Source organism: Cervus canadensis, chromosome 2, assembly GCF_019320065.1.
Source record: "Cervus canadensis isolate Bull #8, Minnesota chromosome 2, ASM1932006v1, whole genome shotgun sequence".
NCBI classification, from domain to species: domain Eukaryota; kingdom Metazoa; phylum Chordata; class Mammalia; order Artiodactyla; family Cervidae; genus Cervus; species Cervus canadensis.
In genome coordinates this window covers 62,941,184-62,964,495 of record NC_057387.1, presented here as the reverse complement: position 1 = coordinate 62,964,495, position 23,312 = coordinate 62,941,184, and the positions used below count along the sequence as shown (strand labels likewise).

Sequence of the window (23,312 nt, the reverse complement as noted above, 5' to 3'; positions counted from 1 at the left end):
CACCTCAATTCCAGAAAAATAAATGACCCAATCAAACAATGGGCCAAAGAACTAAACAGACATTTCTCCAAAGAAGACATACAGATGGCTAACAAACACATGAAAAGATGCTCAACATCACTCATTATCAGAGAAATGCAAATCAAAACCACAATGAGGTACCATTACACGCCAGTCAGATGGCTGCTATCCAAAAGTCTACAAGCAATAAATGCTGGAGAGGGTGTGGAGAAAAGGGAACCCTCTTACACTGTTGGTGGGAATGCAAACTAGTACAGCCGCTATGGAGAACAGTGTGGAGATTTCTTAAAAAACTGGAAATAGAACTGCCATATGACCCAGCAATCCCACTTCTGGGCATACACACTGAGGAAACCAGATCTGAAAGAGACACATGCACCACCAATGTTCATCGCAGCACTGTTTATAATAGCCAGGACATGGAAGCAACCTAGATGCCCATCAGCAGATGAATGGATAAGGAAGCTGTGGTACATATACACCATGGAATATTACTCAGCCATTAAAAGAATTCATTTGAACCAGTCCTAATGAGATGGATGAAGCTGGAGCCCATTATACAGAGTGAAGTAAGCCAGAAAGATAAAGAACATTACAGCATACTAACACATATATATGGAATTTAGAAAGGTGATAACGATAACTCTATATGCAACAGAAAAAGAGACACAGAAATACAGAACAGACTTTGAACTTGTGGGAGAATGTGAGGGTGGGATATTTCAAAAGAACAGCATGTATACTATCTATGGTGAAACAGATCACCAGCCCAGGTGGGATGCATGAGACAAGTGCTTCGGCCTGGTGCACTGGGAAGACCCAGAGGAATCGGGTGGAGAGGGAGGTGGGAGGGGGATCGGGATTGGGAATACATGTAAATCCATGGCTGATTCATATCAATGTATGACAAAACCCACTGGAAAAAAAAAAAAAAAAAGAAAAACCTAAAAAAAAAAAAAAAACAAAAACAAACAAACAAAAAAAAACAAAAAAAAGAAAAAAGAAAGGTTTGAGAGGGAGGTTCATTTTAAATGTAATTGTGATGATTAATTTTATGTGTCAACTTGACTGGCCATAGGGTGCACAAATATTTGATCAAACATACTTTGGGCATTTCTGTGAGGGTGTTTTTGGATGAGATTAACATTTTAATGGGTGGAGTGGAACAGACTAACCTCTATAATGTGAGTGGCATCATCCAATCAGTTAAAGGCCTAAACAGAACAAAAAGGCCAACCCTCACCCAAGTAAGAGAAAGTCATTAGCAGCCTATCTTTGGACTTCACAGCTACCATCAGCTTCCCTGGGCCTGTGCGTGCTGGCCTTGGGACTAGAGATGCACCGTCATTTCTCCTGGGTCTCAAGCCTGCCAGTCCACACTGCAGGTTTGGACTTACCAGCTTCTGTTTTCATGTGAGCCAACTTCTGTAATAAATGTGTACACATACATATATCCTATTGGTTCTGTTTCTTTGGAGAATGCTGAGTAATACAATAATGTATGTAGCATTTGCTAACAGTATGCTTATTTAGTACTTTATACAGTATAGATGCTCAAAAAGTAGTTGATTAATTGACTTGTTAATCATTATGCTCATAGGCTTCACAGTCATATAAATAGTTTTGGACTCTGGTCCTGCTACTTACTAACTGTGTGAACTTAGTCAGTTCTGTTCCTCAGTTTCTCCATATTTAATATCAAGATAATTTTAACTTCCATGTAAAGTTGTTGTGAGGACTAAATGAAATAGTGACAGAAAAGGAAAGCAGAAGCTTTGATGAAAGCTTGGACCATTTACTTTGCTAACAAAGGTCTGTTTAGTCAAAGCTATGGTTTTTCCAGTAGTCATGTATGGTTGTGAGAGTTGGACTATAAAGAAAGCTGAGTACTGAAGAATTTATGCTTTTGAACTGTGGTTTGGAGAAAATTCTTGAGAGTCCCTTGGACTGCAAGGAGATCAACCAGTCAATCTTAAAGGAAATCAGTACTGAATATTCATTGGAAGGACTGATGCTAAAGCTGAAACTCCAATAATTTGGCCACCTGATGCGAAGAACTGACTCATTGAAAAAGACCCTGATGCTGGGAAAGGTTGAAGGCGGGAGGAGAATTGGATGACAGAAGATGAGATGGTTGGATGTCATCACTGACTCGATGGACATGAGTTTGAATAAGCTCTGGGAGTTGGTGATGGACAGGGAAGCCTGGCATGCTGCAATCCATGGGGTCCCAAGGAGTTGGACATGACTGAGTGAATGAACTGAACTGAACTGGACCATTTACATCTATTCTGGGCCTTCCTTATGACCAACAGTCCTATTTGTTCATAGAACGTGGGGCAGGGTGAGTTTAGTTTTGTAGATGCTTTCAGAAAAGACTATGGCCTGCATGGCATTTCATAGTCTGCAGTGGATCCAGGTCAGCCTTCCCTCTGTGATGAAGCTAACAAATTCATGTTCATCCTGATACCAGTCATAACTGGCCAATGCTCTGAAAGTACTAATTCTGAACTCATGTAGTATGAAAATTGATTTTTTTTAATATAAAACTTTTTTTCTGAATTATTCCATCAGTTGGAATTGAGGAAACACACAATGACAAAAATCTTCTAAGAGTTCAGGAGCACTATTAAGTGAATTTATATAAGAAACTCAGATACTGTTCAAGGTCCCCTGAAGATGAGATTAAATTAGGCTTGAGCTCTATTTCCAGGATCTGTAATAGGCAAAGTGCTACTCATGATTCCTTGAATTTCCCCTCTTTAATGCTTCATGCTTCCTTTTACTCCATTTTTTTTTTGTTATTTCAAATGATCCCAAGGCCAAATCCAGAAGTTCAGCCCCTTAACTATTTCCCACAAAAAAGTAACCATACACAGAATTTTATGCATGTGGTAACTTTCCAAAGATCTGAGCAGTCCTATTGCTCACTACAAAGCCTACGCCATTGTGCTGACTCTACCACCTCTCTTTTCTGCTCAAGGCTTTTCAAAGCCCATGCTCCTGCCGTGATCACTTGCATTGATCATGTGCACCCATGATGGTGATGAGTAGAGTCCCATCTCTGCCGCTGACAGCCCTTCCCACGTGATAAGCTAGATCAGCCTACTCGGTTCCTCCAACCTGTCTTACATTCTGTTACTCATCAGTGAAATATCTACATGTTTGTGTCAAATGGTAGCACGTATGTGTAGGTATATCCACAGGCAAGATTTGCTATGCCTGTTTAAGTTCTCCTTATAATAATTACAGTGGTCAAGGGGCTCCAGAACCCAACAGATTGGGACCACTTCCACAAAAATCTCTCTACTATCCATATACTTTATGGAGGTGTAATCCATAGATTGATTTATTTATATTTTCTTTCTTGTCTGCTCTTGTTAACAAAAACTTAAAGTTCACCTCAGTTAAGAAAAACTTGTGCATACTAAAACTTTTAGCTTCTAGCTCTCTTATGACATCATTGTGGGAACCTTATAGTCAATATTTTCTCACCTACCCATCCCCACTCCAATAGCGTTTGCTAACGGTATTGATATCCAAAAGGGAGGCAGTCACCCATTTTCTTCTTTCTGATTGTTCAAGAGCAAATGCTGAACATGATATTTTGAAAGTTAGTAGAGATTCTTCCAGAAAAGATTGCTTTGCTGTACAGAAAACTTGGAGATTTCAATCTTTTCTAATCAGTAAACTACTGTCTATTGAGCTTTCTTAATTTTTGTGAAACAGGTAAGCATTATTTTTACTTTCTTGTCATTATCACTGAATCCTCTTACAAAGTTGCCCTCCTCCCTTGAGAAAACGTAATATCTCAACCAACATGTAAGCTCCGGACCGAAGCATACAGTGACTACTGGTGTGTGCTGAGTCAGCACCCGCAGGTAGGGAGTGGTGGGTTTGAAATTCTAAATTCAGAAAATACCTATTGAACATCCACTATGTACCTACAAAGTGCCATACCTGGTACGGGGAATATAAAAAATGACTAGAAACATTCCTGGTTCTCAGGGGGTTTACAGTTTAGTCTCCATAAAAAAGACCAGCAAGTCAGAAAATAACTATCTATGATGCATGGCAGAGAATGATAACTTTCTGAGAGGCAGTGAGAACCGATGGGAGCTCAGAGAGGGAACAGTTCACCTCATTGGCACCAGAGACAGTTTCATGGGTGAAATCTTGGTAGCATTTTAAACAGTGCCCAGCAATGAGTCATAGAGAATTTGAGGCAGAGGGCAAGGCATGGAAGTGGAAAAGTGGAGCTTGGGTATGAGAGCAAGTAATTGTGTGAAGAAAAGGAGTAAGATTTCAGCCTTCAAAGGCAGGTTGGGTCTGATCAAGAATGATCTTCAGTATTGGGTTAAGGAAATTCAGTTGCTCCTGATTCTTTCCCAACCTTTGTAGTTCTAGTGGGTTGTATTTTTATAATAGCATGTGCCCTCATGTATCCTGGTTAAGCTGTCTACATGCCTACCAACTGTATTAGTCTGTGAGTGATTCTAAGTCCTGGTGAATCATTTATTTATCTTCCAATCATAGACACCTTGCGGGACACTTGCCACATGGAGGGAGCTTGGAAAATGTGATGTTAAATGAAGACCATCTCAAGTTATGTTTTGTTGCATGAATATCATTCATTGTCTGGAAACATACCACACATGTGCGTGTGTGCATGCACATACACAGTTTCATAAAGAAGCAGACTTTAAAAGTTTTTAAAAATCTTTTTAAAAAACGTCTTCAAAAAGAAGAATTTTTCTTCTCAAGGTTGTTGATTCTTAATTTTCTTATTGAATTCAGCAGGATCTATTTTGGTATGAGTTGTAGCTTTGAAAGTGAAGTGGCTCAGCCATGTCCGACTCTTTGCCAGGCTCCCCTATCCATGGGATTTTTTAGGCAAGAGTACTGGAGTGGGTTGCCATTTCCTTCTCCAGGGAGTCTTCCCAACCCAGGGATCGAACCCAGGTCTCCCGCATTGTAGACAGACGCTTTACCGTCTGAGCCACCAGGGAAGTCCAGTTGTAGCTTTAGCAGACTGCAAAAGCTGTTGTCAGCTTAGTGATCACATATCATGTTCTCAATTTTGCGGGGCAAGAGCCAAAGGCTTTTCCAGGTTAAAATCATGTTTATTTGGCAGTATAGTTTACCCAGATGTTTAAAACATTTTTGATCTGTTAGTTTCTAGTCAGTTCCACATGCCAGTATTTATATTCAAAGTTTTGCCTAGATGTTGTTCTCAAGTTTATTTGCTTCCTTGCCCCTATGCCCTTCTGTTTCAGCTTGATGGTGGTTACCTTGAGGACAATAGGTTTGGGTGGAAGCCACACCATAATGTAATCTTTGCATTAACACTGAGGTTTTGAGTTAATTTAATGGTTAATTCTTACTGATTGCTAATCATATAACAAAGAGTAATACAATATTAAAATATATCATCCCCAGTAAATTAATATGCACTTAGAAAATCTAATGGTCTTCGGTAAAATATAGCATATGAAGCTTCATTTAAAATATATCCTATGAAAATTAAAAAAATTTCAGAGTTTGGATAGAAATATATCTTAAAATATTATGAAAAATATTCATCATTCTGAAACAGTGTCAGAAAAGAAGACCCAAATTCCTCTAAAACAATTAGTTCTAGTTAGCTATCCAGTTGCTGTTTTTGGTAAAATTAACAAGAAAACATATTTACAATTTTACATTGCAATCATAGGTCAAGTAATTAGGACTGAAGAAGTATTGCTGACATAGAAATTAGGTTGACTATGATATTTTCAAAAATAGTGTTCTTTCACTCATTTAAATTAAAAAAAATTAAAACATGCTTAAATCTTATTCTAGTATTCTAAAAATGTTTGGAAATATTTTTCTTAGTTTTTAGTACTGAAATCCATCCTAATGCCTTTAGCAATAGTGACTGTAACCAAATGAAATTAGTATTTTGTGGTTTTAGTAGTTTATAATAATTATATTTGAAGGTGTGATGAGACAGCCCCATCTTTCCATTTGGGACTATGGTCTAAAATCACAGTCCTGCGCAGTGGACATACATTCTTTTTGTAAAACCATAAGTTAATGCACTGTTCAAAAAATATATGCTGACAGAAGGGAAGAATAATTTTCTGAAATTCAGCTTCACATATTGAACAAATATCACCCACATCTGAATAAGTCACTCTGTAACTGGTTGTGTAAAAAATATTCACAAACATATCTGAAAGTTCTTAGATTTCCAAAAAATGCAAAAGATTTAAAATGAGGTAGAATAAAGCCAGTAATATCCAAAGAACCTATTTAATTATATTATTAAACTCCCTGAGGCAAATAAGGTAATAAAACCAAAACTGATAGGGGATAAAATTCAGTAAAACTGACTTAATTCTTCTAAGAGCATACCCCAGGAACCTTTGACTTTAAAAAGCATGATGAAAGAAGGCACCACTATAATAAGACTTTTTGAGCCATGAAAAGCAATTTCAAAATGAAGTCTGTAATTCCAGTAATCCAAAGTACTTCTGAGAAGTTCGAATGATCCAAAATAGGATTTAAAAAGATTAAGTTGTAATAAAGAGACCAAGAATGAAAGAGAATGGAAAATCCTGCTAAGAATACCAGTAACCAAGCTTACTGGATCTTTGAGCACCTATTTCTTAGAAAAGCCTGATTTGAAAATTATTTGGAGGCCCAGTTCCAAGAGAAATTTCACATTTTTCTGGAGTTTGGATTTTCAGCACATCCTTTAGGCATGGCATTTGTCTGGGTATGAATCTCTAGATATGGATCTCCAGAATGAAGGCAAGGTCCTTCTCCTGTCCATTTGGTTGCACAGGCACTTTGGGAGGCCAGGCAGCCTCACGGCCTGCAGTTCCTGGAGGACTGGCATGGCCCTGGTATGCTTTTTTTCTGATCCAAATTTCTTGGCATTAGGACTGTGTTTCCTCTCATGATGAGTGGATGGAGGCCCCATAGTGCTGTCAGGGACTGCAGGAGACAAGACTCAATTTATTCAAATTGCTGCAACAGAGCCTGCTGAGACCAGAAACTGAAGCTGGAGGAGGAGGGGTCCAGAAAGGAGAGTGGATGAATCAGGGGAGTCACTAAGTCATCCTTCTGTAGCAGTGGCATGGTCAAGTCAGAGCTTGAGGGGAGTCTGCTGTGAGGGGCCACTAAGGGGGCGAGTGTAGAAGTCTGGGCAAGGCTGGGACCTGGTCCTGGATATAGCCTCTGTGGATTGGCATTCCAGCCTTTAGTCAGCGCAGGAGGCAGGCAGGATGAACAGCTGGCCCTGGAGGCTGTAGCGTGGGGAAGGACGAAGAGGGCAGACTGGCATCTGCCACTTTTCTGTGTCTGCCTCACCTTCCCTCTAACTGTGACGACCTTCAGAGCATAAGGGCTGCAGCTTCCTTTCACTTTCCAAATCTTGTGCAATTTCGTGCAAGTTTCTAGCACAAGAGGTGGGAGGGAGGTTCAGGATGGGGAACACATGTACGCCCATGGCTGATTCATGTGAATGTATGGCAAAAACCACCACAATATTGTAAAGTAATAAAAAAAAAAAAAGAACCACATCTAACTCAGAATTAAATAGGGAAGGGGACTCTAAAATGTGGTTACAACTTAAGATTCACACAAAATAAAGCCATTTTATGTTTGTTCTCTCTGCATCACCTTCTTCATCCAACCAGCCACCAACTCCTGTTGATTCGATATCATTATTTCTGTGTTATGAACCCTTCCTGTCTCTGCCACTGCCCTTTTCTAGTTCAACTCTTCCTACATTTTATGTCTGGAGTACCTTATTAGCCTCCTTACTTGCAACTACACTAACTCTGGCCGTGTAGGTCAGGCACTGCACCATGTCAAAGGTGCCATTTCGTGACTCTTCCTAGCTTGTAGAGTTTACAGCACACAGAACTGTATGGAGCGTTCCATCTCATATGTAGCCCTGTTTCTTCCCCTCAGTAACTTGGGCCATCCTTTTGAAAGGCACAGGGGACCATGTCATTCTCCAAAATTCTTGGCTGCCCATCACCTCCCAGGTCAAATTTTAATTCCTAGCATAGCATAAAATCTGTTCATGCTGAGCAGATGAGTTGTGGCTCTGGAATAAGAATTTCTAAATTGAAATTTTATCTTAGTCATTTGTGAAACATAAAACCCTCGGCAAGTCACTTAATCTCACTGGGCTTGTTTCTTTAACTGTGAGATGGAGGAGGAGGGTAAGAATAGCCTTTTTTTGTCATCAATTTTTGTCAGCATTCATTGAGGGTAAAGATGGAATATTCTTTCCGGTATGCAGTCTCTCATCATTGTCTGTCCTCACCCCTATTTTGTGCTTCAACTAAACCGAACTTCTTATAGTGGTTCTCCACCTTGTGGCCCATCCTGCCTCTGGGCCTTTACACACGCTCCCCTGAATTACCCTTGTTTTCCTGGCTGGAACCCGCTCATTCTCCAGGATTCAGCGAGTCATCACTTCCTCCTGGAAGCCTCCTCTGATTGCCTCAGACTCAGTGGCTGCTGTCTTGGGCTGTCTTAGCAGTCAGTGGTTGATTACATCACAGCGCATTCCCTTTAACACTTACCTAGCTCCCTCGTTAGTAAGCTGTAGACTATCTCCTCCGCTGGACCATGAACTATAGACTAGGGCTTCCCAACCCCTGGGCCCCACAGACTGATACTGGCCTGTGGCCTGTTAGGAACTGGGGTGCACGGCAGGAGATGAGTGACGGGCAAGTGAGTGCAGCTTCATCTATATTTAGAGCCACTCCTCATTGCTCACATTACCGCCTGAACTCCCTGTCCTGTCCATCAGCGGTGGCATTAAATTCTTACAGAGGCCTGAACCCTAGCCCTGTCAAGGCAGAATACCCTGAGGTTGCCACAAAATAGAAATAAAGTACACAATAAATGTAATGCACTTGAAATAACCCCAAATCATCCCATGACCCACTCCATGGAAACTGGTCCCTGTTGTCAAAAAGGTTGGGGACCGCTGCTATAGACCATGTTTTCCTTGAGGGTAGGAACTGTTTTACTTGCCTTTATCCTTAGCTCCAAATGTAGTTAAGTTCTTAGGAATGTTTGTTAGCAGGCTCTTAAAAATGTCTATTGAATCAATGAATGGTGATAAACGATGAGAGCTCTCATCGTTTTTGTTTATGGAGAAATATAAATATGATACAGGAAAGATTTGGGAACGGCATAATAGCAGGAATCCTAGAATTCTGAAATTTAGTGATTTGGTGATTTTCTTAAGAGAAAGAATGGCTGAAGACATTTTTGTTAAGGCATTGTTTATGAGTGATTATTCAATATCCACTGCTTTATGACCTTTATAAAACTGCTATTGAATAAACCATAAAAGTTCTTCGAAGAGTATTTTGTTTGTCAGTGGTAATACCAAAAAATATAAAGTAGCTATTCTTGGCAAGTTATGGATCAACATCCTGGAACTGTTAGTTCCATAATGTCTGTATGAGTTCAATCATTTTGACATTGCAACTTGCCTGAGTCACTAGTTTATACCTGAAGTTTCTGATGGCAATCTTTTAATAAAAGAACAAGTAGTTACATTTTTATCCAAAATTTAAAATTTACATGTGTTGAATATGTAATGAAATAAGGTACATCCATAAGGATATTTCATATCAGAAATTTCTGGATCAGTAATGAAGTTTCTTAAGATTTGGAATAAAAATGTCTGTGCACGGGCTAAATATCAGAAGATATTAAATCTGAGCACTTCTATGGGCAATAAATCTTGATCTTTTGTGAAAACCTATCTCTTCTTCAAATAGGTTCTTGTTTTGGCCTAAGTAAAAGTTTTAATAAATATGGAAATGATCACTCTCAACATCAGCATCATGTTTTGTCAAATTTATGATGCTTACTACTACTCCATGCATCACAATTCCAAGATTAAGAAGAACAACTTGATTGAGTATGTTTGCATCTTACAAATGAATAAGAATATGAAGCTCTTACTAGGGAAATGGATAAAGGGCATGTCAAAGCAGTTAGAAGAGAAGAAATAAAAATGACCAATACTTACATGGAAAAATTTACACAAGGAGAAATGCAAACCAAACAATGTGATACCATTTGAACCTGTCACAATAACAAAGGGTGTGAAGAGGCAGCACTTTCATCATCGTTGTTGGGAGTATAAGTCTGTACCACCTTTCTCCACAGTCGGATAGTATGTGTGCAAAGTTTCAGAAATGCTTTCAGTTTTGACTAGGAATCCCACTTTTAGGAGGCTTTGGAATGTCTGCCTGTGGAGAATATATGCTCTTAGCTTCCTGCAGGGGGAGCTTTTACAGGAAGGCTTTCCTCCACTGGGGAGACTATGGTTTTCCAGCCGTCTGTGCATTTTTGGGAAATTCTGTTTAATTCCAGCTACTGCTTTAGGAATCTCAATGGGTTGCATACCTGATCCATGTTCTTTATGCAACTTTAATCAAGAGTAAGGTTGATATCTTGATTTCCACCTGTTAGTCTCCTCTTTATTGCTCAAATAATAAACCTTGAACTTGGGCTTCCTGATGCCCGCAAGAAGTCACAGTAACAACAAAATAGAATTCAGACATTAAAAACATGGGATGGATTTAAAATGTGTGTCAATAAAATTGTATATGATGTAGCAATTCAAAACAATCCATTGTTGCACATATTGATACATAAAGGAAGATTCTAATATAGTACTTCATGTATGAACACACTTATTATATATATATACAGTTTGCTCTTTTCCTCTCTCTTTTCTCATCCATATTTTAGAAAGCTTCTGTAATGACATAAAATAAGTTCATTACATGTTTGCTTCTGTATAGGCTGCTTTCCCTGGGTCTGGAAGATCCCCTGGAGGAGGGCATAGCAACCCACCCCAGTATTCTTGCCTGGAGAATCCCATGGACAGAGGAGCCTGGTGGGCTACAGACTATGGGGTCGCATAGAGTCAGAAACAACTGAGCAATTAATGTTTTCAGTTTTTTCAGGCTGTTTTCACCACTGTGCTTTCTGTGTTCAAGGTGGCTGGTGTGTGCTTTCCCTTCTTCTTTTGTCTTGATTTTCTTGGTGGGGTGAGAAGGGTCTTGGCAGCAAGGAGGAGATCTGGAATTGGGTCACCTCTTCCCATCTGGACACCTCCTTACATGGACGCTCACACAAGAACCAGCCCCCTCATGAACTGTGGCTACTGACTCCATCCCTTCCCATTTTCTGCAGAGCCTCACCTGGTCAGAAAGGAGCGTGGGCCGCAATGAGACCGTGTTCATCCTGTTCCCCCACTGCCTCATTTGGTCTCCTTCCTGGAAAGATGGGTTGAAGTCTGAGAAGAGCCAGTGCCTCAGACATCTTGGGGCCACTGAGGGGTGGGAGAATTCTTCTACTCAAGAGAATAAAACTCTAGATACTAACAAGCCCAGGGTGAGCTGGTGCAGAGAATGACCTCTAATTCGTGGAGGTGCCAAAATCATCATCATTCTCGATGGCTCCTGGGAAATGGAATTTTCCGCACAAGTTAAGTTTCTAGATGACTAGCATTTACTACCTGAAAAACTTATACTGTTTTTCTTCATCATTTTTAATGGAAATCTTACTGAAGAGTTTTCAATTTATTTCCGCAAGCCTTTAATATTTTCTTGATATGCAGTCTCATTCTTACAAAGAACATGTCTTATTGTGCTGTGGAATGGTGATGTTCTCTGAGTACACAGAAATAGGTAGTCCAAAAGAGCAACTCCTTGTACTTTCACGGCCATGGCCTACTTTCCCTGCTGACAGCTGTTCCATTTGACCATCTGTGTGATGTGGTTGAGACTCTGCTATGTCAAAAAAGCATTTGGTTGGGAATGGCTCTGATTAGTAGCAAGGTTCAGCATCTTGTGGCAAACATTTCTGTTGCTCTAATGCCATTTTCACTTGGTTCTGAGTTTGCAGCTGGGTTTCAGCCACTTAGTTATAGTGGACCGTGGTCTGACCTTGTTGAAGGGGCTATTCTTACACTTTGCAACAAAATTTATAGTCACCTTTTTGACGACGAAATTAAAATTCACAATTTCCTTTACACTCAGGCTTCCTTATAGATTAATCACTTGCATTATAATTTTAGGAACTGTGGTTCAAACCAATGAATTCAATTTTCTAATCTTGCTGTCAATGAACAGTTTATCAACTTCAAGATCTGTTCCTGAGGCTATAACTAGAAATCATAAGATATTTCTAAAAGAATTTTAAGGGGATAATTGAATGATCATGCATTAATTTATTTAACAACTCTATTTAACTTAATTAAGAAATTAGTTCTCTTGTAGGGACTTCCCTGCTGGCCCAGTGGTTAAGACTCTGAGCTCCCAATGCAGGGGGCCCAGGTTCAATCCCTGGTCAGGGAACTAGATCCCACATGCTGCAGCTGGGACCTGGTGCAGCCAAATAAATGAATAAATATTTGAAAAAAAAAAAAAAAGAAATTAGTTCTCTTGTTGATTTTCTATTGCCTAAAGTATAAAATACAGTTATTTTAACATTATAACATTTAGTTTGGTCACCTAAAAAAATGCCCCAAACATAGTTGTTTAAAACAAAAAAGGTTTTACTATTTTCTATGGTTCCATGGGTCAGTGGGCAGCTCTTTAAGTCTGGGTTATCTTGGCTTGAGCTGAATGGTCACATGTCTGATGGCTGGAATGACTGGACCTTCTGCCCACCAGGTGTTTTATCCTTCAGGGGGATAGCCTGGGTATACCCATATGGCAGCAGAAGGTTTTCTAGCAGCAAGAGAGGAGAAACCCAAAGTACATATATTTTTTAAGCCTTTGCTTCTGTCACTATTACTAATGTCTCATTGGTCAAAGCGAGTCACGTTGGCTTGAGAGTAGGGGTACAAGGAGGCACGACTCATGGGAGTCATTACTGCAATGAGCTATCAAAGCATGTTCCAAGCTGCCATTCTAACCCTGCAGTCCCTAAACTGTGACTGAGGTGGCCTGGGACATCGCAGTGAATTCTCAGGGACTGTTTCAGGACAGTTCACCATTTTGAGGGAAACACAATTATATTCTAAGACTGCTGGACATCACAAAAACTACTAGCTTGATGCAGGTCACAATGTCAACATCATAATGATAAGTTCCTTTTCGTGCTGTCATATCTTTTCAAAGCTGGATTTTTGGTGGTTGCTGTGATTAAAAGCAAGTTCTGTATGAAAATGATTGTAAAGCAGGAAGTGAGTGTGGTGGTGTCCAGTTTGGTTCCAAGACTGCAGAGTGTGTGGTCCCAACAGGTACATATGTCCTGCTATTAAGTAAATGTGATTAAAAAAGAAAATATTACTTAAAATTTTGCGTGTATTACTTTTTAAATATAATTAAATTGTTAGGACATACATACCTACAAATTTATTTGGATCTAGCTACTTAATTAATGGAACTATTAAGTATTTCTTTTGGTCCGGGACACCGTGAAAAAATGAACAAGACTCTAAGGATGTCATGAACCGGGAAAGGTTGGGAACTACTGTTATAAATCCACTTATTTTTTTTTTTTTTACTGCTTATAAGAAAAGAAAGTCAAAAAGGACAACTAGTTTTGGGGAAAGATGAATGGATTCAATTTTGGATATGCAAAGTCAGGACCTAATGGACCACTTAAAGAAAGATATAGAGAGCTGTGATTCAGAGAGGAGATTTGGAGTAGAGCTGATTCCATCCCTAAATATTCAAGTGTAGACTCTCTTTCGGATTGCTTTGGATAGTGTCTATACTCAAGAATTAGTTGTAAAAGGAAAAGGAGTGTGGTTAGTTGTTCAGTCGTGTCCAACTCTTTATGACCCCATGGACTGTAGCCTGTCAGGCTCCTCTGTCCATGGAATTCTTCCAGGCAAGAATACTGGAGTGGGTTGCCATGCCCTCCTCCAGGGGGTCTTCCCGACCAAGGGATTGAACCCGGGCCTCCTGAATCACAGGTGGATTCTTTACTGCTGAGCCACCAGGGAAGCCCAAGGAAAATGTTGGTTTGCTGAAAGAGAAGAAACCTAAAAACCAAAACTAATCTGCAAAATAAATGTTCTTGGCTTAATATTTTGCAGATGTTAAATAGATGCCTTTAAATTTCCCTCTTCTGTCATATTTTTATTGCAAAGGGCAGACTTCGGAGGGGGAGCCATGGGATTTATTGTCCTAGAGAAGGAGAAGGTGAGCTCTTAACCTCTTAGTCAGTTGTTGTGGAGATAGAGGGTTTGCAAATTATTTCCATTTCACACATCACTAGCTGAGCCTAGAAAGCTCCGATCATAGAGGGGTTCCCATCATATAGAGAAGGCATCTTGTCCACAGTTAAGGCTTAGCAGAATTGACATCAAGAAGCAGGAGGATATGATGTACTAAATGTAAAGATCCCCCCACCCCCAACACACATACTTTTTGGCCAAGGAGATTGTGGAAGGAAATAGGAAGAGAAGATAATAATTTATGTCTTGTAACTTTTGCCCATGGCTTGAAACAAACTGTATCTCAAAAATGAGAGCAATAGTAAGGGTAAAGAGGGCAGATGTTTCCTGTTTCCAAGTTGGGGGCTCTAGAAATCTCATCTTTTCTTCTGTCCATCTGTACCAACTTGGGGGTATGACCACAACACCAGGGTCAAAAGGAGATCTTGTAGTTCTATTTTTTCTACGTTGCTCCTACTTCCCATATTTAATGGACGACGTGACAAAAGCCAGTAGGCCTCCCAAGGCACCATCTTCCCATCCTGCCCTGACAAGACAGGGTGGACTGCCAGGCCAGTAGACGGGATAAGGGACCGAGGAGTCGCTGTACAGTCTGCAGCCCGCATCAGAGGGGCGAGGTTGTCATGCCGAGGTGTTGCTGGATCCTGACCCAGCTAGAAGCCCAGTGAGTAATGGTCACTATCTTGAGACCAGTAGTAACTTCCGAATGCATGCCAATGACCTCCCTGAAGCCAGGAGAGCCTCCGTCAGTGTCATGAGGGCGCATTCATACCTCGTCTTCATATGCCTCGTTGTCATCTTCAGGAGAGAAACTAGGCTAGGAGGCAGCTGTCTGAAGGCCCAGACTGGCTATATAATTTTCTGGGCCTTGTGCAAAACAGAAATGCAAGTCCTTTGTTCACAGGCTAACAATTTTAGGACTGTGATGTGCTCAGTCGTGTCTGACTCTTTGTGACCCCGTGAGCTGTAGCCACCCCTTGGTCTGCAGCCTGGCAGGCTCCTCTGTCCATGGGATTTCCCAGGGAAGAATACTCAAGCAGGTTACCATTTTCTCCTCCAGGGATCTTCCAGACTCAGGAATTGGGCTGGCGTCTCTTGTGTCTCCTGCTTTGGGAGGCAGATTCTTTACCACTGTGCCACTTGGGAAGCCCAAGGTTGTGATAGCAGAGCCTTAAACCAGATGAGAGGCCCCACTTCACAGGTCTCAGACACAAAAAACAGGCTGAGAATCTAAACATTTTTATTCCAACTAAAGATTCTCAATACTACCCAAAGGGATTGTTTAAATTAGCAGATTGGATTGAATTTAAACTACAGTTAATTCTTTACCCATTAACTAGTGAATGGGAGCCTGGGGGAAGTACCAGATTTGTTTATGGACAATCAAGACATTACTGAGTTGGGGTCCTGCTCTCAAGGCATCCTTTCTTCCTTTCATTGAAAAGAGCTGGTGATCAGAGAGATTAAGGGATTGCTTAAGGCCACCCAGGTAGTTAGTGATGAAATTGAGATTTAAACACAGATGTGCGCGTGCTAAGTTGCTTCAGCCATGTCTGACTCTTTACGACTCTATGGACTGTAGCCCACCAGGCTCTTCTGTCCGTGAGATTCTCCAGGCAAGAATACTAGAGTGGGTTGCCATTCCCTCCTCCAGAGGATTTTCCTGACTCAGGGATTGAACCTGTGTCTCTTAGGTCTCCTGCATTGGCAAGCATGTTCTTTGCCACTAGTGCCACCTGGGAAGCCCTTAAACTCAGATATGACTCCAAAACTTATATTTGTACTCTTCTGATGTAGGTAATAGATACAGAGTCAAAGCTAAGTCTGAAAAATTGAACTTTGAAGTGAATTTCTTTTAAAACGTGCTATTTTCATAAACACATGAATAAAAGTGGAAGGGATCATCACAGGAATGATACTGTACCTAGAGGGCATGTTGGAAAATTGGGGGATGTTTTGGTTGTGTGAGATGATGCTATAGGCATCTTATGGGCATAGGCTTGGGATACAAGGAGTTTTCAATCTGTAGGACAGTCTTATACAAGGAAGAATTGCTTGATATCCTACATAACTTTTGAATGTCTCATCAGTCACTCAAGTAGGTGAAAAGGTTGTTTATGAGTCTGGAACCCAATAACACTTTGCATATATGTGCTGTGTGCATTCTCAGTTGTGTCCGACTCTTTGTGACCCCACGGGTGGTAGTCCATCAGGCTTCCCACTCCATGGAATTTTCCAGGCAAGAATAGTTGAGTAGGTTGCCATTTCCTCCTCCAGATCCAGGGAATCTTCCCAATCCAGGGATTGAATTGGTGTCTCTTGCATCCCCTGCATTGGCAGCAGATTCTTTTCCAACTGCATCACCTGGGAAGTAGCTTTACATATATACTCATAGTACTTTTTTGCATGGATTAAAAATAGGTTGGATTTTCCGTGACCACAAAAGTTGTGGAGATGGAAGGAAGAGTGTACGTGATTAGCTTCAGACTTTACCACCAGTTATTCCCCATTTTGGAAAACCTCATCACCCAGTGGCCAGGCTGCTTTTGGCATTTGCATACCCAACACAACATACCTAAATCAATTTTTATTAGAAGTCGAAGTCCCATGGATTCCACATGTAGATGCATCAACTGCTTCACTAATCTTCGTGTATTGCTGTGCCTGAGCATTTTATTAAAAATTCTATTATTTTTGTTTCTCCTTCGTGTTATAGTCAGGGCATTATGTTGGTTTGTTAAAAGTTATGTGTGTAGATAGGTTATAGTTTTGCATAAATTCTGTTTTAGGGCTGTCCAGGGAGTGGTGTTGAAAAGGGAAGGGATACGTCTAGTAGGTTGAGAACCATGGAAGTAGATGCAATGTTTGGAATCAGTAAAGAGCAGATCTCTTTTAGCAGGAAAACCCCAGAGTTGTTGACTTTTCCTGACGGGCTAATTGGCTACATTGGCAATATTACTGGGCCCGATGTGAAAGAATTATTAAGTCTTTCAGGAGACTATATGTTGTGTGTTAGGTGTCAAGTTATCTGACCTTGTTTACCCAAGGAATTGGGCTTTTCAGGTGACTGTTTTTTTTTAAGTTAAATTTTTTTCCTCTTGGCTGGACAAAAAATTGTGCTTTTCATTTGAGGGAACAACTTTGGCAGAAAAACTCTTTTGATTTAGGTTTACTTTTTTTTTCCAGTGAAAGAACTATACAGGACATTTATGCTGCAGCTCAAAACCCTCACGGTTACTAATTGTTATGAGAAAGCTGGCATCAGAAGGTCTTTGGGCAAAATATCCTGACTCCTTGGACAGTAACCCACCAGGCTCCTCTGTCTATGGGATTCTCCAGGCAAGAACATTAGAGTGGGTTGCCATTCCCTTCTCCAGGGGATCTTCCTGCCCAGGGATAAAACCTGGGTCTCCTGCATCCAAGGCAGATTCTTTGCCATTTGAGCCAATGGGAAAGCCCCATCTGCTGTCAGTCATATAGAAATTGTTGAGATAAGGTAAAAGATAGTATTTCACTTTGGGCCTAAGTGAAAGAGAGTGAGTTCTTTGTACAGGGTCATGCCATGTGCAGACATCTATTATGGTCAGTAAGGAAAAACTTTCCTATTCCTCCTTTGGGCCCTCTTTTATCTGGAATCCCCCCTCTCTCCCTGCCTTGCCTAGACAGGATCATGCTGCCCCAGGGACTTGCCTCTTAGCCTGCTCTGGTATGGATGGTTGGTTGAGCAGATGGAGGGAAGAGAAAAGTGCCCTGGATCTTTCAGTCAGGGAATCTACCCTTTAATGTTAGGAACTCAGTATTGTTTGTTGGTATTTGAGGGCCCAGTTTCTGGAACCCATCAGTCAGGATTTCACCTCTGGCTCTGCAGTTAACAGTTGTGTGACTTAGATACTCTGTATTTCAGCTTCCTCATCTATAAAAGGAAATATAATAATACCTAATCCTCTGGTTTGTTGTGATGATTAAATGTGTTTGTAAATGGAAAGCAGGAAGGGAAAAAAGATTTTTTTCTATCACATTTAGACATTTAAGCAAAAGAATATTTTGTTTGCCTCTGTTTCCTGGTTGGTGTTTTATTGCAGATTTCAGTTCAGTTCAGTTTCTCAGTCATGTCCGACTCTTTGTGACCACATGGACTGCAGCACGTCAGGCCTCTCTGTCCATCACCAACTCCCAGAGTTTACTCAAACTCATGTCCATTGAATCGGTGATGCCATCCAACCATCTCATCCTCTGTCATCCCCTTCTCCTCCCACCTTCATCTTTTCCCAGCATTGTAGATTAGTTAAATTTAAATTCCTTCAATCTTTTGGGTAGTGGGACTAGGAGAACAATACCTAGTAGAAGGAGTCATCAGCTTGGGCTTTAGATGGAGAAGTTGGACTTGTTGAAGTCTGCACTCCAGGTGGATCCATCTCAGTCCAGAGGAATTGGAGACTGATAGGAAATGGACTTTGAAGTACTATTCATTTTATTGTTGAAGGTCTGAAGCCTTACATGCACTGGGCTAAGTCCTGCAGCTACACTAGTGAATAAGACAGTCAAGTAGGGAGACAGACAGGAACACATACATAAAATGTAAACAAGATAGCTTCACATGGTATAAATACTTTGAAGACTGTAACACCAAATTCCTACTTTAGTTAGAGGGGTCAGAGAAAGCCTTTTCACTCTTGAGCTGGTGGGTAAATATAAAGATCTGGGGCAAAACCTTGCAGGTACATGAATAGCAAATACAGATAAATTCCTGTAGGTGTAGGACTGGTTATCTGTTTTCTCTTAAGTGAGTTTTGGCAGTGTGAGTTTCAAGGAATTCATCCATTTTATTCATTAGGCATGGAGTTTTTTTTTTTTTTTAAATAATATTCTTTTATTATTAGATTAGATTTATCTAATGATATGCTCTCTTCCATTCCTGATATTTTATAATTTGTATCTTCTCTCTTATTTTCTTGATCAGTCTGGCTAGGAGTTTACTAATGTTACAGATATTTTCTAAGAATCAGCTTTTTGTTTTATTTAGCCTTTTCTATTGCTTTTCTATCTTATTGCTTTTCTTTCCTTATAGATTTCTGCTGTTATCCTTATTTTTTCCTTCTTTCTGCTTGCTTTGGGTTTTACTATGCTCATTTTTTCTAGTTTCTAAAGGCAGAAACTTAGATAACTGATTTGAGAATTTTCTTACTTTCTAACATAAACATTTAATGCTCTAAATTTCCTTCTAAGTATTGTTTAAGCTGCAACTTTCAAATTTTGATATGCTGTATTTTCATTTTCACTCAATTCAAGTTTTCATTGAGAGCCAGACATTAGGAAATGAGCATTCTGACTCTCTTGCTAAGCCCTTATTGTGGAGGCTTGAGTCACTTGCAAGCTCCTGCATCCTTTCCCAATCTTTCTGTCAGGACGATGGGGATAAGGCTCTAGGCAGGGTTTCATGCCTTTTTTCCATTTCACTATTGTTTCTTCTCAACCTCCCATGGTGTCCTTTCTCTTCTCCTGACCTCTTATGTTGGCTTGCTCTCAGTCTTTTTCTATCCACAGTTACCCTTAGAGATGTCTTCCAGTCTTATGGTTTAAATACCATCACTAAGGCAATAACGTCCACATTTATATCTCCAGGCCAGATCTCTCATACAGTTTATGTCTAAAAGTGAACTGCTGTGCCTTTATATATTTGTTCTAACTTCTTTCTTTTCACTTGATGACTACTTTCATTCTTCTAGTTGGCCAGACTAAAAACCTTGGAGGCAAACAACTTCTCTTTCATACTTTACATCCAACCCATCAGCAATTGTGTTGGCTCTACTTTCAAAATATATTCAAAATCTGATCCCTATTAACCACCTCCATTGCTACCATTCTGATACAAAACACCATCCTCTTCCATTTGGGTCAATGCGGTAGCCTCCAAAGTAGTCTTTCTGTGTCTATACTAGCCATTCTACAGTCTATTCTCAATACAGTAGTCAGAGTGAGCCTTCCAAAATTGAAATCAGTTTTGAACTGATTAAAAATTGATTTCAGTTCTGTGTTCAAAACCCATTGAAGGGTCCCTTCAATGCTTACTTCAAATGCAAAGACTTCAAATGCTTACAGGGTCTTGCATCATCCGACCCTCGTGTCTCCTCTGACTTCATCATCGACTGCTCTCCCCTCTGTGAGTTCCACTGCTGTCCTCCTGGCCTCCTTGCTCTACCTCTGACTTGCCATTTATCCTACCTCGCATCTTTGCTCAAGTTGTATCCTGTGTCTGGAATGCTTTTCTCTATCTTTTTAAAAAAATTGATGTATAGCTGATTTGCAATGTGTTAATTTCTGCTGTACCGCAAAGTGATTCAGTTATACATCTACATACATTCTCTTTCATATCCTTTTCCATTATGGTTTATTATAGGATATTGAATATAGTTCCCTGTGCTATACAGTAGGACCTTGTTGTCTATCCATTCTACATATAATAGTTTGTATCCACTAACCCAAACTCCCAATTCTTCCTCCCCCCACTCCCTTTGTAACAGCAAGTCTATTCTCTATGTCTGTGAATCTGTTTGTGCTTTGCAGATAAGTTCACTTGTGTCATATTTTAGATTGCACATATAAGTGATGTAATATACTATTTGTCTTTCTCTGTCTGACTTAATTCACTTAGTATGATAATCTCTAGGTCCATCCATTTTGCTGCAAATGGCATTATTTCACTCTTCTTTATGGCCAAGCAGTATTCCATTGTATATATGTATCACATCTTCTTCATCCATTCATTTTTTGATGGATATTTAGCTTGTTTCCATGTTTTGCCTATTGTGAATAGTATTGCTGTGAATATTGGGGTGCATGTATCTTAAAATTATACTTTAGTTATATGTCCAAGAGTGGGATTGCTGGATCATATAGTAATTCTGTTTTTAGTGTTTTGAGGACCCTCCAAACTGTTTTACATAGTGGCTGCACCAACTTACATTTTCACCAAGAGTGTAGGAAGATTTCCTTTTCTCTGTATCCTTTCCAGCATTTGTTATTTGTAGACTTTTTAATGATGGCCATTCTGACAGGTGTGAGGTGGTAGCTCATTGTAGTTTTGATTTGCATGGAATGATTTTCTGTTTGATATCAGCTTGTTTCACTCCTACACCACCTCTTTCAAGCCTTTGCTCAGCTCTCACCTTCTCAATGAGGCCTATCCTGATCACTCTATTTAATACTGCAGCCTGCTTCCAAACTCTACCACTGGCATTTCCATTCCCTTTATTCTGCTCTACTTTTTCTTCATAATGTGATCAACCATGTAATTAACCATTTAATTTGCTGTAGTATTATATTTATTGTTTCTGATCTGTCTTTCTCTACTAGAATTAAAACCTCAAACAAACAGGACTTTGTCTGCTGTTTCACTTATATCCTTAGAGTCTTGAGTGCTTGGTGCATAAGAGGTACTGAATAAATATTTATGGAACAAATATATGATTCACTCATTGAGGCTGAGCATATCACTGATCTAATCGAATAAGGATCTCTTAGCAAGAAACAAAAGTGAGTAGCTGTTGGATGGTCAGTTAACAATATCTGACTTGGATTCTAAGATGCTCAACTACACACTGGGGAAATTGGATTATGGGCCATGTGTGGAGTTATTTGAGCTTTTATCCAAATCTGATACTCAAATTAAATAGGAGCTACATTTTACTTCCTGAACTTATTTTACTTTTAACAAGAATATGAAATTCTTTATGGATTAATAAGAATATGAAATTCTGTATGTAGATATGAACCAGTGGTAGTATTGAAATGGTTTTAGTTTTACAGAGATGCCATAGTATCAGCGATGGAAGGATGGAGGTATAAGTATGTATAAAGACACATGGTTCCCGCACATAGGGAACACTCAATAAACATCTGCTAAAATTTTCCTAGGGCTATTTTCTTTTTTGGCCACACTCTGCAGCATGTGGGATCTTAGGTCCCTGATCAGGAATTGAACCTGGACTCCCTGCCTTGAAAGGGACCAGGTGGCTCAGCGTAAAGAATCCACCTGCAATGCAAGAGACACAGGAGGTGTGGGTTTGATTCCTGGGTCAGGAAGTTCACCCGGAGGAGGGCATGGCAACCCACTCCAGTGTTCTTGCTGGGAAAATCCCATGGACAGAGGAACCTGGTGAGCTATGGTCTATGTTGTTGCAAAGAGTCAGATATAACTTAGTGACTTAGCATGCATGCATGCCCCTGCATTGCAAGGTGGAGTTTAACCACTGGCCCACCAGGGAAGTCCTTCCTAAGGCTATCCTTATCTGTACAAGTAATCAGAGAAATATATGATAGAATATATTGAATATATCATAGTATCTTACTATTAGAAGGGACTGGGATGATGTACTTCCTTTTTATTTATTTATTTTTGGCTGTGCTGGGTCTATTTTGAACTGTGGTATTGGAGAAGACTCTTGAGAGTCCCTTGGATGGCAAGGAGATCAAACCAGTCAATTCTAAAGGAAATCAATCCTGAATATTCATTGGAAGGACTGATACTGAAGCTGAAACTCTGATACTTTGGCCACCTGATGTGAAGAACTGACTCATTGGAAAAGACTCTGATACTGGGAAAGATTGAAGGCAGGAGAAGAAGGGGACAATAGAAGATGAGATGAGAATCGGCATCACCGATTCTATGGACATAAGTTTGAGCAAGCTCTGGGAGTTGGTGATGGACAGGGAAGCCTGGCGTGTTGCAGTCCATGGGGTTGCAAAGTGTCGGACACAACTGAGCTACTAAACTGAACTGGACTGAACTGTACTGTGCTGGATCTTCGTCATTGTGTGTGGGCTTTCTCTAGCTGCAGTGCATGGGCTTCTCACTGCGGTAGTTTCTCTTGTTGCAGAGCTCAGGCTTTAGGTCTCACGGGCTCAGCAGTTGCGGAGCATGGCCTGAGTAGTTGTGCTGTGTGGGCTTAGTTGCCACATGACATGTCAGGTCTTCCTGGGCCAGGGATCAAACCCTTATTCCTTGCATTGGCAGGTGAATTCTTAACCACTGGACCACCAGGGAAGTCCTGAACCTCATCTT

At 40.3% G+C, this 23,312-nt stretch overlaps 1 pseudogene; it reads right to left on the bottom strand.

Moving 5' to 3' along the window:
* Nucleotides 1–5,987: 5,987 nt before the first annotated feature.
* On the bottom strand, nucleotides 5,988–6,714 carry LOC122428949 (annotated as a pseudogene).
* Between the last annotated feature and the right edge of the window lie 16,598 nt (nucleotides 6,715–23,312).